A 17,177-nucleotide genomic window follows, 5' to 3' on the forward strand; every position below is an offset into this window, starting at 1 on the left:
AACTTATAAAGGGGGAGCACATTCTAGGACTAACAATTTTTTTTTAGAAAGATAGAATTTGTAGTGCATATCAAGCAAGAAAACAAGTTGGAGCTCTTCATCCCGCCAAGAATGTGATGACGATCACAAGGCCATTGGAGCTTCTTCACATGAATTTGTTTTTGGACCAATCGCCTATATAAGCATTGGCGGTAACAATTATTGTTGATGATTTTTCTCGTTTTACTTGGGTGTTCTTTTTGCATGATAAGAGTGAACACAAACCATATTTAAGAAATTTGTGAGAAGAGCCTAAATTGAATTTGATGTTAAGATCAAAAGAGTGAGAAGCGACAATAGAAGTGAATTCAAGAATACACAAGTTGAAGAGTTTCTTGATGAAGAAGGAATCAAGCATGAATTCTCAGCATCCTACTACTCTCAACAAAATGGGGTTGTCGAGAGGAAGAATAGGACTCTCCTAGAGTCGGTAAGAACCATGCTTGATGAGTACAAGACATCGGATTAATTTTAGGCGAAGGCCATCAACACCACATGCCATGACATCAACTGGTTATATCTCCACAAGATCTTGAAGAAAACCACCTACGAGCTTCTAACCGGTAACAAGCCAAATATATCTTACTTTAGAGTTTTTGGTAGTAAGTGCTTTATTCTAAACAATAAACCTAAAAAATCTACATTTGTACCAAAGGTAGATGAAGGCTTCTTGCTTGGATATGGATCAAATGCCTATGCATATACCGTGTTTTTAACAGAATAACTGGTTGTGTTAAAATCGCTTGTGATGTGACATTTGATGAAACTAATAGCTCTTAAGTGGACCAAGTTGATCTAAATATTGTAGGTAATGAAGAATCTCCTTGTGAAGCAATCAAGAAGCTAGCCATTTGTGAAGTAAGGTCAAAAGAAGCTCAAGATCAAAAAAAGGCTGAAGAAAATTGTGAAATATCCTCAGCTGTGGCAAAGTGTGGAGGTTCCGCAAGAATGTGCGAAGACTCCGGACAAATCTGTGGAGAATCCGCAGAAATGTGCAGACACATCTGCAGAGTGTCTACACATTGACAAAAGGGTGGGAAGACAAATGTAAAAGTACAAGATTGAGGTGAAGATAAAGTTCATGATGACTCAAACAACTTCTCTGATGATGAAGAGGGAGACATTAAAGCTCACCCTGTTGACAATATTTTTGGTGATATACAAAAGGGGGTAACTACTCATTCAAGAATTATAAATTTTTGTGAATATTACTCATTTATTTCTTCTTTGGAACCTTTGAAGGTATAAGACGCACTTAAAGATCCAGATTGGGTGATGGCCATACAAGAAGAATTAAAGAACTTCAACAGAAAGGAAGTATGGTCCCTAGTGGAAAGACCTAAGAAAAATGTTATAAGAACCAAGTGGGTCTTCAGCAACAAGCAAGATGAGAACGTGGTCGTGACAAGGAACAAAGCACGGTTGGCTACTTAAGGCTTCACATAAATAGAAGGTTTGGATTTTGGTGAGATTTATGCTCCTGTAGGTAAGCTTAAGTCAATTCATATATTACTTGCCTATGCTACTCACCATGATTTCAAGCTATACCAAATAGATATGAAGAGTGCTTTTCTAAATAGGCCAATCTCTGAATTGGTGTGTGTGGAGCAACCATCTGGATTTAAAGATTCCAAGTATAATAACCATATATACAAACTCCATAAGACGCTCTATGGGCTTAAGCAAGTACCTAGAGCATGGTATGAATACCTTAGAGATTTTCTCATCAAAAAGGGCTTTAAAATAGGCAAAGCCGATTCCACTCTCTCCACTAATAATATTCATAATGATTCATTTGTTTGACAAATATATGTCGATGACATTATATTTGGTTCTACTAATAAAAAGTTTTGTGAAGAATTTAGTAGGATTATTACAAAGAGGTTTGAGATGTCAATGATGGGGGAATTGAAGTTCTTCATATGATTTCAATTCAAACAACTCAGGGAAGGAACATTCATATATCAAACCAAGTATATCAAGGATATGCTCAAGAAATTTGACATGGAGAATGCCAAACCAATCAAGACTTCTATGCAATCAAATGGACATCTCGATCTTAATGAACAAGGCAAGGTCGTGGATCAAAATGTATATCGCTCCATGATTGGATCTTTACTTCACCTTTATGAATCTAGGCCCGATATAATGCTTAGTGTGTGCATGTGTGTAAGATTGTAAGCCCCTCTAAAAGAATGTCATTTAATAACCGTTAAGAGAATTCTTAGATATTTGGTGCATACCCCTTATTTTGGCTTATGGCATCCTAAAGGTTCAACCTTTGACCTTATCAGCTAGTCAGATCTTGATTATGCCGGTTGCAAAGTGGATAGGAAGAGTAGCTCTGGGACTTGCTAATTCTTGGGTAGATCCTGGGTCCTCAAAGAAACAAAATTTTGTAGCCCTATCCACCGCCGAGGCCGAGTATATTGCAGGGGGTGCTTGTTGTGCTCAACTACTTTGAATGAAGCAAACTTTGCGAGACTATGGCTATAACATGACCAAGTTCCACTTTTGTGTGACAATGAGAGTGCCATAAAAATAGTCAACAATTCTGTGCAACACTCAAGAACTAAACATATAGACATTCGACACCATTTCTTGAGAGACCACTCAACCAAAGGGGATATCAATATTCACCATGTGAGAAATGAAAAACAACTAGCCGGTATCCTCACCAAGCCACTAGACGAGCAAAGTTTTTGTGAGTTGAGAAGTGAACTAAATATCCTAGATTCTCACAATGTGGTTTGACTTATTGCATACAATTGATTTTTGTAGATTTCTAGCTTTTTAGATAGGAGTTTTCTAAAACATAGGCTTAGAGTTGAGTATTTTTAATAGAAATTTGGATATTTGATCTTTGATCATGTCATGTCACTTGTGGTTATAGTTTTGATTGGTTGATTACTAGCTAATCACAAGTGATATGATCTCTCATGTCCATTGAAACACATCTCTCTTATTTCCTCATCGTAATCTATCTCGAATCTATCTTTTCCCTCCTGTTGGATGAAGTGCGGAGAGTCCGCAAAAATCTATGGAGAGTCCGCATATTTGCAGGGACTCGCATAATTCTACAAAGACTTCGTAGTTTGATGGGTTTTTACTTCTTTTAACATACCCGTCGGGTTAAAACTTTTCTCTCTCTCCAACAGTCATTCAGTCTTCTCCACCGGCACCTCCCTCTCGTGCTCTCACTCTCTTCCCAAGTTCTTCCACTCAAATCTCAATCTCCGGTGATTTGAAGGCCCAATCTTTGGAGACTCCCCATCTGCATCAAGACCAGATCTCCTAGTGCGAATTCTTCCTAAAGTTCAGTGAATCGACCTCAAGTTCACCTCTCTTCTCTCTCGAGGTACAAAACAAGTTTTTGCTCGATATTTTCATTGAATGTCCTAGAGCTATATTGTCACACCCGGTTTTAACGGACAAAACCAAGTGCGGCTTATGTGTGCCCAGGAAGTTTAACACACATAAGGACGTCATAGGTGAAGTAGCAAAAGTAATACTTTAATTAAATAAATGTTCACTTCTTACAAATAAAAGACTTCACCTAAACAACCTCAAAATTTAACCTAAACTACAGCATCTAAATGACGGTAGCGGGACGAAAACATTGGCGACCAAACACTCCATAGGCACCGACTTGAAGACACACTCCTAGAACACCAGGTTATCGTATTGGAAATCTTCAGAGTCTTCCACTGAGCAGCATATGTTTTTGTAGGAGAAAGCAAGGGTGAGCATATAAAGTACTCAGCAAGTGTGGGAAAATAATGACATGCATGCTTATATCAAGAATAGGCTAACACATGGTATAATTGCGAAAATGCGAGTAATGAAAACACATTTGGACTCAAAAGCATTAAAAAATTATTAAATGAATGTAACCCAAACAATCCATCATCTAGCATGCAAGGCTCCCCACCTTGCATACGACAACCGTCTAGTACTCCCTGTACTATAACCAAAACCACACCATCTAGTACTCCGTGTACCAGAACCATAACCATCCACCCTCTAATCATGTGAGGATCCAAGTCTCTCATATCCGTGAGCACGGCTGTTATAACAGTTTTACACTCTACAGAGGTTGTCCAGCTTTCCCCACGAGTTGGTAAATTCACCATGTTGCCGTGTTTGCAAGACACTTAACACACGCCAGTGGTGTACCACCAAGAATCACTGTATGTCACTTTCCACTAACCAGAGACTAATCCAGTATGTGTCTGCCCACTAGGTTTCACCGCCAGGCTTTATGCAAGCTAAGCTCCTACCCAGAAGCCCCCTTTTGTGCTGACCCAACACACACAGGACAGACTCTAATCAGTATGTCATGTCTTACCCATATCAGCCTCGTGGTTGGTACGTTACTTCTTGGGTTGTCGCTCCATGAACCGGTCATTACTTAGGTTACTTGAGCAAACACTAAACCAACATCATAACCATGACAACCATCAACACCACTTTGCTCAAGGCCTAAGGTTCCATGTTGCTAGACCATTAACACATTAACCATCATTATTGCATATGTTCATTAGTCAAGATTATGACACTTCTCAACATCCCAAAAGCATGGCTAAGCAATCTACCCACAAAGGACACCTAACCATAAACCATCTAGGTTTCAAGGGACGATAAGGGAAAAATCTAGGAAAAATCCTAACATAGGTGACTACCCATCATATTGATAGACATTGCATGCAATTTTGTAAAACAAAATATTTAAAAACATAGGTTCAACATGATCAAGGACACTTGCCTTCTCCTTGCTGCTGCTCAATGTATTCTTGCTCGTGGTCTTGATGTTCCTCAAATTGATCCGGGACGTTGTCAGCTAATCGCACAATAACCGGCAAATAAACAAACAAGATACACTAAGGACAGAGCACAAAACAAAAGAACAAAGAGATAAAAAAAACTGATTAGAAAGAAAGAGCACTGAAAAATGAATCTATCGGCGCAAGAATCGCTTAAAACGGAGCTACGATGAAAAAGTTAGGGCTAAAACAAATCTAGGGTTAAATCTGGAAAAGAAAAGGGCTTATTTTGAATTAAACAGAAAGTTCAGGGACCTTTTTGTAAAAATAAGGGACCTAATTGTAATTATGGAAAAGTATAGGGACTTAACTGTAAAAAGATAGGGCTCTTTTGTTATTTCAGAAAAGTCTTGGTGCTAAATTGCAAAATTACCAATTAAAAGAAATATCTGTAATTATTTTTCTATTGGAAAACATCTTTTTATTGCGTGGCAGCTGACTGGCTCTGACTAGGCGTGACACATGGGCTGAGCAGCTGATGTGTCGCACACGTGGAAGGGTGACGAGGCATGGGACGCTGACTGGTTTAAGGGTGACACGTGGCGAACCACTACTGGCCATCGAAGGGGTATAGATGCGATCTAATCTCGGCCGTGGGTTTTGGATCTGACGACTGAGGGTGGATCAGGCGGCCGGAGAGGAGCGAGACTGCGGCGACCGAGGGGTAGCAGCGGCGCTTTCGCCGGAGAAAGGTGCTGACCTCGTCGCCGGCCTCGGAGCACGACGACGAGCGGCAGATTACGACGGGAAGGAGATGGCGAGACCGTTTTGAGGCTTACCAAAAGCAGCGCGGCACAAGAGAGGCTTGACGATGACGGTGGCAACTTCGAGCGGTCGGAGCTTCACGGGGAGGGTGCTACGGCTTCGGGAACTCATCGAGGAGTTGGGGAAAAGTTGTGTGGTGCTTCTGGGGAGGCATAGGGGTGCACATATATAGGCGGGGAGGCTCGGGTAGGCTGGGCGAGTCCGAGTAGGGTTCGGCGATGGTGGATTCAAATCCGAGCTCGATTTCCTTGTTTAAACGCGAAACTTTTAGGGATAAGGCTGGTTAGAGATAGAGGAGATCTGGGGATTCTATTTGGCAACTTTCTAGAAGCTCTAGAGTTCGGGATAGGCTCGGATTTGAACGGGAGGCTGCAGCCGGCGCGTGCTCGTGACCAAGTCGGAGTCCGACCGAAGGAAGGAGAAGGGCCCAACATGTGGGGCCCACATGTCGGCGGCTAAGGTGAAGGCGGCTCAGCGCGGGGCGTCTTCGTTGTGTTCGGCTGACGCGTGGGAATGGGCTGAGGCAGGGGCACAGCCCAGGCGAGAGGAAGACCGAAGATGGCCGCTGGGCTGAGGCCGAAAAAGATTTGGGCCGGGGGGGGGGGGGGGGTGGGAAAGGGCAGCCCGAGAAGATTATTCTTTTCCCCTTTTTTTTCTTTCTAAATTCAAATCCAAATTTCAAATTCGAATTCAAAGCAAGTCCACTTCAAATAAATTCCATTAAAAACCAAATAAAAATCCTATTTGCCTAATTCAGCATGAATGCAAAATAATCAATTATATCCTATGTCAAATATAGTTTCTTTTATATAAAATAGGATTTTAACCTTTTAAATTATTTAAACTCATATTAAATTTTAGCAAATTTTAAGAAATTTCTCAAGGTGGAAAAATTAGGGTGTTACATATATTCCTTTGGTGGATATCCTCCTTAGGTGTCTTTGATTCCATATCTCTAGTGGCATTTGCATCCCTTGGCAAAATCTTTTGAAATCACAATTTAGGGTTTAGTCTGCGATCTACAGAGAGTCCGCATATTTGCGGAGACTCCTCACATTTGCATAGGGTCCGCAAATTTTTGCGGAGACTTCACAGTCTGCAGAACAAAGCCTAAACCATGATATCATTCTTGAATCTTGTTGCAACCTCTTCCATAGCTTATGCGGCCTCTTTATCTTTTAGTGGTGATGGAGCATCCAGATCCAAGTAATCCAACAGCACAAGCTCGCACCAAGCGCCGTCATGATCCTCAAACCCAACATTATGGACCTCCTCCCTTAGATGAGTCATATGAAGATGTTGTTACCTTTAGGGCAGGAGAACAGTTAGGTGAAAGCGGTAGCTCTTGCACAACAAGATGTCATATCAAAATTGCCGCAAGAAAGAAGGTGGTGAAGCGAGGTGGAAGAAGCAGCAATCAAGGTATTCACATTGAAGAGCCTCGTGATGGTGGTGATGCTACTGTTGCTGCTGCTAGAAAAGCCAGGGGTCATAAGACCCAAGCTGAAAGGGACGAAGATTAGTTGGGCAAGCAAATTGATCCAAGGACATGCCCTCACACTCCTCCACATATTGATCTCAATTTTAGAAGGGATCAAGTGGCTTACAATGAATTTCCGAAGATCCTCAAGTCAATCAACCATATGATCCTTGACTATCAAAGAGCTACAAGAATCAAGGATCCAATCTTTGATGAAGTTATCGATGTCATCAAGAAAGAGAGGAAAAATGACCCTACTTGTGGCCTAGAGACGAGTCTATGGATGGACGGTTTTGGTACCAATTTCATTTTGACTTCTATCTATCAGTCATCTACCGAAGCAAAATTAAGCCCATTGTTCCTATGCAATACATAGATTAGAAATAAATGGAAGATGCCAATGATCTCATCTTTGATGGAGTCATCGATGCTTGCACGGAGAAAGGAATGAAAGATGTCATGGGTTTCAAGTATAATTGAAATGAAGAAGTCATTGCTCAATTCCATGTATCATTCTTTTTCAATGTTCGCAAGAACGAGATTCATTGGACAACACTTGGAATTCACTATTGTATGGACTACATGACTTTTCTCGTATTCTTGCTCTTGGATCACAAGACCATGAACATAGTACATTTTTTTGTTGAGAAGAAGATCAAGGAATATGACTTGGGTGAAATTTATGAGGACCCTAGAATGGTCGATGACTCCACTCATGGTTTGAAGCAGTACTATCACTATCTAAATCTTTTGTTTTGCCAGACCATAAATCCAAAGAAGTGAGATGGGACTAAGATCCATGGCATGTCGAGAAACATTCTTCTTAGAATGGCACCTGGTGGAAGACCCTTCAATGTTGGTGATTTCATTTGTGTCAAACTTTGTGATGCCATGGATGATGCTAGAATGAGCTTTCCATATGCTCCGTATATCATGTATGTATTGAGAAGGTTACAAAGATCTCATTTTCAAAGGATTGCATTCACAAGTCATACAGTGTGAAAAAGAAAGCATCCTCTAGGTTATCTCATGGTGCAAGCTCATGCCGTGCAGCCCCACCTCTATCTCGTGCACCTTCCTCTTCGCATTCTTGTGGTTGTGGCTCTCGTGGTCATGGTAAGTGCATCAAGAATGTGCTTCGATCAATCCTCACTATGTGTAGGTACAATGCCACAGAAGTAAATGAGCTAAGAAGAGAAGTAAAAGAAATCAAAAGGCATTTAGAGCTTCCCACTTTCCCTCATCAAGAAGTGCTTTATTTTTTAGATCCGTTTGCTGAGTGGGAGGCAGTTGATCGAGAAGAAGAAGAGGTCCCTCCTCTGGCTCCTTGCTCTCACCGTACTCAATCTGCTTATGGTGAGATAGAAGAAGAAAGCGAACAAGAGGGCGAGTATCAAGAAGATGACGACGAGGAGGAGGATGATGACGAGTAGATGCTGATCTTCATAGTTTTTCCTTTTCTCCCTTGTTGGTGCTTGATGCCAAAGGAGGAGTGAAAGCTTATCTTTCATGTACTAGTTTTGTGATAACTTTTTCTGTCTTTTGCGTATGGTGGTGGACATGAATTTGTATGATTGTGATGTGTTTAAACTGCTAATTCTTGTTGGTACTAAGTTTTCTTATGCTAGTGTGAGATCATGAGTTCTTGTATTGTAATGCGTTTTTTTTAGTTTAGAATCTGTCAAGTGCGGAGAGTCCGCAAAAATATTCGGAGAATCCACATTTTTGCTGAGTGTCCGCATATTTTTGCGGAGGGTCTGCACTTGGATAGAAATCTAGGTTATTGTTGTGCCTATCATGTCATGCACATCACATTTATTTATGATCTTACACATATGTTATTGTTGCACCTACGGATGCTATGATATAGGGGGAGTCTCCACAGTATCCTAAAATTGTGTAATTGGTATTTAAGGCCAAAATTTTTTAAATTCACTCAAATGCACATTTTTAGGTGAACTCTATATATCATAAGGATTCAAAAGCTTTAATTATATACATCTTTTGTAAGCTTTTATTGGGTTGTTATCAATCACCAAAATGAGGAAGATTGAAAGTGCATCTAGGCTCTAAGTGGGTTTTAGTGATAGTGACAAAATAATTAAAGAACTAATGAGTTTTATGAAGTATGAACAGGTGTAATTCGATCAAGTGAGAATTTGACACATGGTGACCCCCCCCCCCAAAAAGGAAAAAAAGCGGCACATGGATCTTATAGTTTTAAATTCATTTATCCTTTAAAGTTGAGTTTAGGATGCCATACTATTAATAGGGATACAAAATTTATTTGTTTGCGTACAAACATCACTCAAAAGATCTAATAAACCTATGAGAGAAACATCGAACACAACACTTACACCTAGGTTAGCCCTAATTTTTTAGAAATATGCAAATGTGGAGTGTCTGCATTTTTTAGGATAGTCCGCACTTTTGTGGAGTGTCCTCATTTTTGCGGAGAATCCGCATTTCCACAGGTGTAATGGCTAGTTTTTTAGTGTGGAGTATTTATACCCCAAACCCTCTCTCTCCAACACAAGCCTAGCTCATTCATTTCGATCTAACTTGAGACAAGCAGCTCAAGAGCATTCAAAGCTCTTGTGTAGGATTGAGTGAGAGCAAGGAGTAGTGTTAGTAAGATTAAAACCCATCCTTTGAGCACTCATTTTCTTCGTCAAGCTGATGATTTCACGTTTGTTACTCTTGGTGGTTTGTCCACCTAGACGACTAGGAGTCGTCCATTGAGCTTCCAATCTTGTGGTGAGCCCCAAGACATTTGTATCACCCCTGCAAATTTGAGTAAGCAATTCTAGTTTGATCTTTGTGGTCGCTTGGGTGAGGAAAGGGTTGAAAGAAACTCGGCTCTTTGTGAGCACCTCAACGGAGACGTAGGCACTTCCTTGTGCAGTGGCCAAACTTCAGTAAACAAATCCTTATGTCTCATTTTTCAAACTCTTGTCATTTGTTGCATATTCTTGTTCCCGTTGATTTTTACGGTTTCGACCTGATTTATCTCTTTGTGAGGTTTGAGTTGTAGGTACTTGGAGAAATTGGTTGGAACACATCCTTTGTTGCTTGGTAATTCGTGGATTTGATCCACGTTGTTGTTGCATAGGCATCAATTTGAGTTCTCCCAAAAATATCCGAAGTCTTCGCAGAGTTTTGCAGAACCTCCATATATTTGCGGAGGTTCCGGAAAAATCTACGAAGAGTCAGCATTTTGCTGATCCGCTGTATTTAGTTTGTAAATTTTTCAGGTTCCGTCTATTCACCCCCTTCTAGGTGACATCATATCCTTTTTGGACCTTCGTCAACAACGTGCACGAAGTGTTGATCGAAAAACACCCCCCCCCCTAACTTTTTTAAGTTGTAGGGATCTTCGGCATTAATCGCATCGCTAAGAGTTGCTTTAAAGGACTTGTGGTGTATTTCGGTCATGTCTGCTGGATTGTTGCCTCGGCATGAACCATCTAGTCGAAGGGTGCATTTGACATCGTAATTGCGATAAAAGTTGAATGTTTCCTTTCATCGTATACTAATGATAACAAGAGTAACGTTCTATCTTTGTTTACATTGAATCATGTATCCCCCACTTGGGTTTGGCTCCATAGCTATTTAGCATTGGTCTCGAGGCCAGGGCTTCGGCTTTTCCCTTTTTAACTCTAAAGATGTGCGGCATCCCAGATAACCAACTTAAAAGGTGCTTTGCTTTTCAGAAAACAAAAACAAATAACAATCAATGAACAGTTCAGCGTGTATATATGGGGATGAATGCATGGATGCTTTGATGTAAAGCGCGTGTGTGGAAATTCAAACTTTGACATATGCATACAGGAAATATTCTTTTCCATTCATTTTTTAATTCTCAAAAAGTCTATTTTAACTTCGGTGCGAGACTAGCATTCTTATCCCCCACCTTGCTTATGATCCGAAGGTTCAATTGAGCCTTCAGGGCAAGGGCAGGCACTCTTCAAGTCTAGCAACTCTTCGACTTTTACTTGCGAAGGTGCTTAGCCTTTACCTGGTTTAGCAAAACTTCGGCTTTTTCCTGCGAAGGTGCTTAGCCTTTACCCATTTTAACAACACTTCGGCTTTTTCCTACGAAGGTGCTTAGCCTTTACTTGGTTTGGCAACACTTCGGCTTTTTTCTTTCCAAAGGTCTATTTTGACTTCGGTGTGGGGCTGGCACTCTTAGCCCCCACCTTGCTTGTAATCCGAAGTTTTAATTGATACTTCGAAGCGAGGACAGGCACTCTTAGCCCTCATCTTTTATTTTTAGTCGAGAGGTGCGCTGCCTTTGTTTAAGGTCAAGCAACACTTCATTTTTTTTCTACGGGTGCGTACCCGTCTTTTAAGTCGATGGTTAAAGTGTCGGGCACACCTACATTCCTTACCTTGACTTTTCTCAGGGTAAGGTGTTGTCCACCTTTCTTCGTCGATAGGTGTGCATCCTTCAATCGAAGGTCTGCACCACTTCGACGATGAATTATGCAGTAATTGTATCAAAGCATATGCTTTCTAGGGGTAACTTTTTATAATCATAAGGGTTTACAAAGGTAACTACCTTGTTAAAAACCTCACACTCTAGCAAAGGGTTCCCCTTGTGAGGAAAAGAGTACATCACATGTACATGGATTGAAATGCTAAATGTAAAAATACATAAAAGTAAAAGGGCTTCGTCTATTACTACGAAGGTCCCTCTTATCGTCTTTGGTTACACATAATACTTGCGAAGGCTGTCAGCGTTCTACATATGTTAAATTTCTTCTCCTTCGAGAGTAGACAGGTGGTAAGAAGCAAGCCTCTTTGAACTCTTGACCAGAAAAGGTCCATCCCACTTGCTTCGAAGCTTTCCCACAGTCGAAACATTGGGAAGCCTTCGGAACACAAGGTCCCCCGAAGTGAACTCCTTCAGAGATATGTTCTTGTCCCTCCATCTTTTTGTTTCCTCCTGGTACTCCTTAGGTTTTCCACAGCTTTCATTCTCATTTCTTCCAATACATCTTTTGTCACTAGGTCTTCATTCTGAGCCATCTCAGCAGTGACACAAAATGATTTGTTTTTACATTCTTTTGGAGTCATAGATTCTTCACCAAAGAGCAAGGAAAATAGTGTGAAACCTGTTGGTCTCATTGCTATCATCTTGATTAACCACAATACCTTCAGGAACTCTTCGACCCACTTACCCTTTGGGAGACCTTGCAAGTGTCATGAGGCACCAGCCAAGACGATACCATTCACCCTCTCCATAGCTCCATTTGACTGGGAATGATACATTGAAGCGAAGTGGACTTTGATTCCCATATCTTGCAAAATTGTTTGAAGCCTTCGCTATCAAACTGCGCCCCATTATCAACTATTACTTCACGAGGAACGCTAAAGCAACAAATGATATTTTGCCACAATAATTTTTTTTAATATTTTTCGACGTTATCCTTGCTAATGGGTTGATCTCCACCCATTTGGAGAAGTACTCAACCGCCACCACAACTTAGTGAAGGATTCCTAGAGAAATTTGCAACTATCCAATGATATCAATCCCCCACCGAGTCAAGGGCCAAACGGTGGGATGAGTTGTACCATTGATGAAGGTCTGTTTTAGCCCTTAGCCATGTATTGGCATTTCGCACAGCTTTGGACTGTGGCCTCTCCATCGGAGATAGCTTTCGGCCAATAGAATCCCTGCCTATATGCTTTTCCAATGAGTGCCCGAGTCCCAATGTGCGACCACACAATCCTCCGTGTCTCCTTGAGCAAACTTTGTCCTTCTAATTGGGATATGCATCGAAGCATCGGTGCACAAACTCCCATCTTGTACAAGTTAACTCCCACATTCATGTAGTTTCTGGCTCTTTGCACCATGCGCTTCGCCTCCACCTGATCTTCGGGCTTGTAATGACCCTGAAGGTAGGCCATTATAGAGGAGCGCCAATCTTCGCTCTCAATGATAGTGACATTATGTGCCATCTGCCGAGGGGCATCGACAGCTGGTATCTTCAAAATCTCTTGAAAAACATCTGAAAGGAACGACAGTTTTTGTGCCACGGCCTTGGCGAGGTCATCGGCCTCAGAATTGTCATTTCTTGATATACACTTAACAGTGAACCCCAAGAAATGTTTTTCTATGCTTCGCATGGCTGCCGTATACTTAGCCAGCTCCGGCTCCTTCACCTGAAATGTTTTGTCAATTTGACTTGCTACCACTTGAGAGTTTGTCTTGACTAGCACCCTTCGGGCTCTAAGGGCTCACGCCTTACGAAGATTGATGTCACGTCCCGAAATCCATAATTGTGTGTTTTAATCCTAAAACATGCAATTTCAGCTTCATGTTCCAGTTTGGGATCGCTGGAGCACTTCACTTTGAGTCAATGAGGTGGGAGAAGGAAAAACTAAGAGAAATAAAGGAGCTGGAAGCAAGTCTGGACTTTCCTCTAGGTAAATGGGGCCCACTTGGGTGGAAAATATCTCTCTATAAGTGGGCAACCGCTCTCTCTCCCCTCAAACTTGCCCATACGTACTCCTCACCCACTCCACCAGATAAGGCTTTTTGAGGAAGCAAGTTGGAGTTGGCTGTCTCTCTCACTCTCTCCCTTAGGCTCCCTTTTTCCCCTTTGGATCCCTACCTCTGGGAGCAAGATCAAGGTACGTATGTGGTACTCACGAGACCACCAGCTCAAGGACTACTCGTCCATCCAATTCATTTTCAGTTTCCCCGAAGGAATTCGAGCTGGTTCTGAACTTGTTTGGTGTTCTTTGGGAGAAGCAAGGAAGCAGCAGTTTTTCCTCTCTTCTCCAAGCCATTTTCCGTCGTTTCCTCCTTCAACTGGCGGTCACCAACCTCAGCAAAGGACCTTAGGTGAGTCTGCTAGGCTCCCATGGCAAGTATGCTCATTTTTGGTTGGATAGATCTTGGATCTGGAACTAGGGTTGCAAAGTTCTTAAAGTTCTACAGTCTGGGAACAAATGAGGATTTATGTGGATTTGAGTTAGGAATCATGTTGCTAGGCGGTTGAACAAAGTCTAGACCCTGTACACCCTTCTAGGCATTTTTACTTTTGATTTAGAGAGACTCCCAGGTTAGTTTAGCTCAGTTTTTCCCTTCGTAATGGCTGCTGTTCTGGAGCTGCGCGAGGCTGATTTTACTGTAGCGCGAGTACTGTTCACCCGAGCACCCCGGATACTGTTCACCGAGCACCCCCTGATACTGTTCACCCGACGATCCCCGGGTACTGTTCACCCGAGCACGAGCTCAGTCACCGCGAGCACTCCCGAGCACCCCGGGTACTGTTCACCCGACGACTGTTCATCCGAGCACGAGCTCAGTCACCGCGAGCACCCCGGGTACTGTTCACCCGACCACGAGCTCAGTCACCGCGAGCACTCCCGAGCACCCCTGGTACTGTTCACCCGACGACCCCCGGTACTGTTCACCCGAGCACGGTCGATCCCGAGGACCCCCGGGTACTGTTCACCCGAGCACCCCGGTACTGTTCACCCCGGGTACCCCGTGAGTACTGTTCATCCCGGGCACCCCGAGCACGGTTTATCAGGCTTTCCTGATAGCTGATAGCTTGTAAAATTCGTAGTTAATTCGTAGGAACTCCAAACTTTTTGAGACCACTTGGAAAATTCTGGTTTGGACAGTGCGATCTTGGAATAATGTTGTTATGTATTGTGGAGCATATTTTTCTTACATGATCGCATTTCATACATGCTCATTACATTGCACGCGTTGCTCTCTGTAGTGAACGCCGATCCGTCGATCCCGGAGGCCGTGGGCGATCGTGAGGCGTCCCACCTTTCTGATTCAGGGCAGCAAGGCAAGCATCGTTCATATTGCACCGTGTCTACTTGAAATTTTAATATGTTATCTACGCTTATGTATACATTGCATGTGTCGGGTACTGAGTTGGGTAGAACCTATGCCGATGCATTATCCCATTTCGGTCTCGTGTCATGTGTTGTTCCTAGGAGCCTAGTGGTGTCATCGAGGTCTAATTTTAGTTCGCTATGCTTAGTGGTACTTAGGCTTTCCGGTAGAAGTCGACGACGGCGTCCACCGTTGTCGCGAGCCTAGGACTTATTACTTGTTCGCACTTATGGTTGTGTTGATGATGAGTCGGTTTGGTGAGTGGTGAGTTGAGACGAGGTGTGGGCGGTGTTAGGGGTGTCATCTGCTCACGAGGAGTCCTCAGGCAGTTCGGGGAGGGAACCCGGACACCGTAGACCGCTTGCACCGGTTAAGCACCGATCATCGGTGTAGTCGGCTTTAGCACATACCTTACTCACCACATGCTGATATAATGGTAGGCGAGCTGATTACCTTCGCAGACGTGGTCATGTGGGCCTCGTCATAGACGGTGTGAGTCCGGTTTGAGTCCGGGCTTTTAGCGGTATTAGTTTGCTCGGGGAGTAGTTCTAATACCGCCGTGCCGAGCTATGGTTGATCCACATGGTTGGGCCTGGTTGGGAAAGGTTGTCACGGGTACCCCCTTGTGCGCATCTTAGCGGGTGGCACAAGCCGTATGGTCCCTGTGTCGTGTGGGTCCAGGAGTATCCCCCTGCAGGGTGTATAATCAGTTCGAGCTGCCGCGCTCTCGGTCATGAGCATCGCTATCGCTTATCTCCACCGAGCGACCATGTTTTGGTCGTAGAGTTTCGATGTGGGTTGTGGCATGGTTGGATTGGGGTGGTTTGGTCGGTATGTGGTTGGTGGTTTGGTGGGAATGGTTTACCTTTATACACTTGTTGTTACATATCTGTTTTGATCAGGTAGTTGGCAGGGTTTGAGTTGGTGGTTGGTTAAGTCAGTTGCTTACACCTAGAGTCTAGGTTGCTTACCGCTTAATGAACTTAAACATGTCTTAATCCTTGCTACAGCTTTAAATGCATGATCCTTGGAGTCGAGAATATATATACTCATACTGTGTAAGACTTGCTAGTACCTTCGTACTAAGGGTGCTGCCCTTAAGTTGCTTTCAGGTTCGCAGGTTGGCGAAGAAGAGGCAGTGTTCGGCTACTTTGTGCCTGCCGATCAGGGTGGCGGGCAGGAGTAGCACCTTCTACTCCGAACTCCGGCGCTTTTGGTATGGAGCCTAAGGGCATACGGCTCCATACTCTTTTGTTGTATAGGTTTTTCTTCCGCTGCATAGTTGTTGTTGTTCCTCTTTTGTTGTAAATTGTGGAAGCAGTTGCATGTTTAACAATGGTAATCCAGTTTAATTATTTGCTCTCTATTAAACTGTGTTGTGATATTTGAGTTGGAAGGCATGTGTTCCGATCCTGGGCACAAAACACGTGCCGGGACTACCGGAATGGTATTCTGGTTAATCGTCGAGGTTGTGATTATGAATAATGATCCTCCTGATGATTAATTAGAATACTATTTGGACGGTTCCTCACAATTGAGGAGAACCGTTTCGTGCTCTGTTACATTGTTTGTCGATCGAAAATCAAGTATGGTTGCATATCGCAGCTTCACGCCCAATGGTGAAGACATAAGTGCTGTTGCGCCAACACCCGAAGCCCTGCAAGATCCGTCACAATATATGATCCACATTGGGTCTAATGGTATTTCTTCCTAGCTTTTGGTCTGCGGTGTCCAATCTGCCAGAAACTCTGTTAAGGCTTGTAATTTTATCATTGTCCACCGCGACAAAGGTCAGTGTGAATGGTGCAAGCTCTGCGGCCCATTTTTTGATTCTTCTCGTAGCTTCACAATTCTCAAACATGTCGTGAAGATGTGATGAATACGGCACCATTATCTTGTGTGTTGTGAAGTAGCGTCAAAGCTTTCGCAATGCCATCACCACTACATATGCCTTTTTTTTCCATTTCAGAATAGAACCTCTTCGGCCCTGTCAATGCCTCCAACACATAGTACACTGGAAATTGTTGCAACTTCTCGTTAACCTGCATTTCTTGCACAAGCACCGCACTTATCACCAAAGGGGATGCCACTATGTACAACAATAACCTGGACTTCGGATCTAGGCTATTCAAAACTATGAGCTTTGTCAAATACTCTTTCAACTCATCAAAACTGTTATGTTGCTCTGCACTCCAGCTAAAAG

The sequence above is a fragment of the Phragmites australis genome, chromosome 2, assembly GCF_958298935.1.
Source record: "Phragmites australis chromosome 2, lpPhrAust1.1, whole genome shotgun sequence".
NCBI lineage: Eukaryota > Viridiplantae > Streptophyta > Magnoliopsida > Poales > Poaceae > Phragmites > Phragmites australis.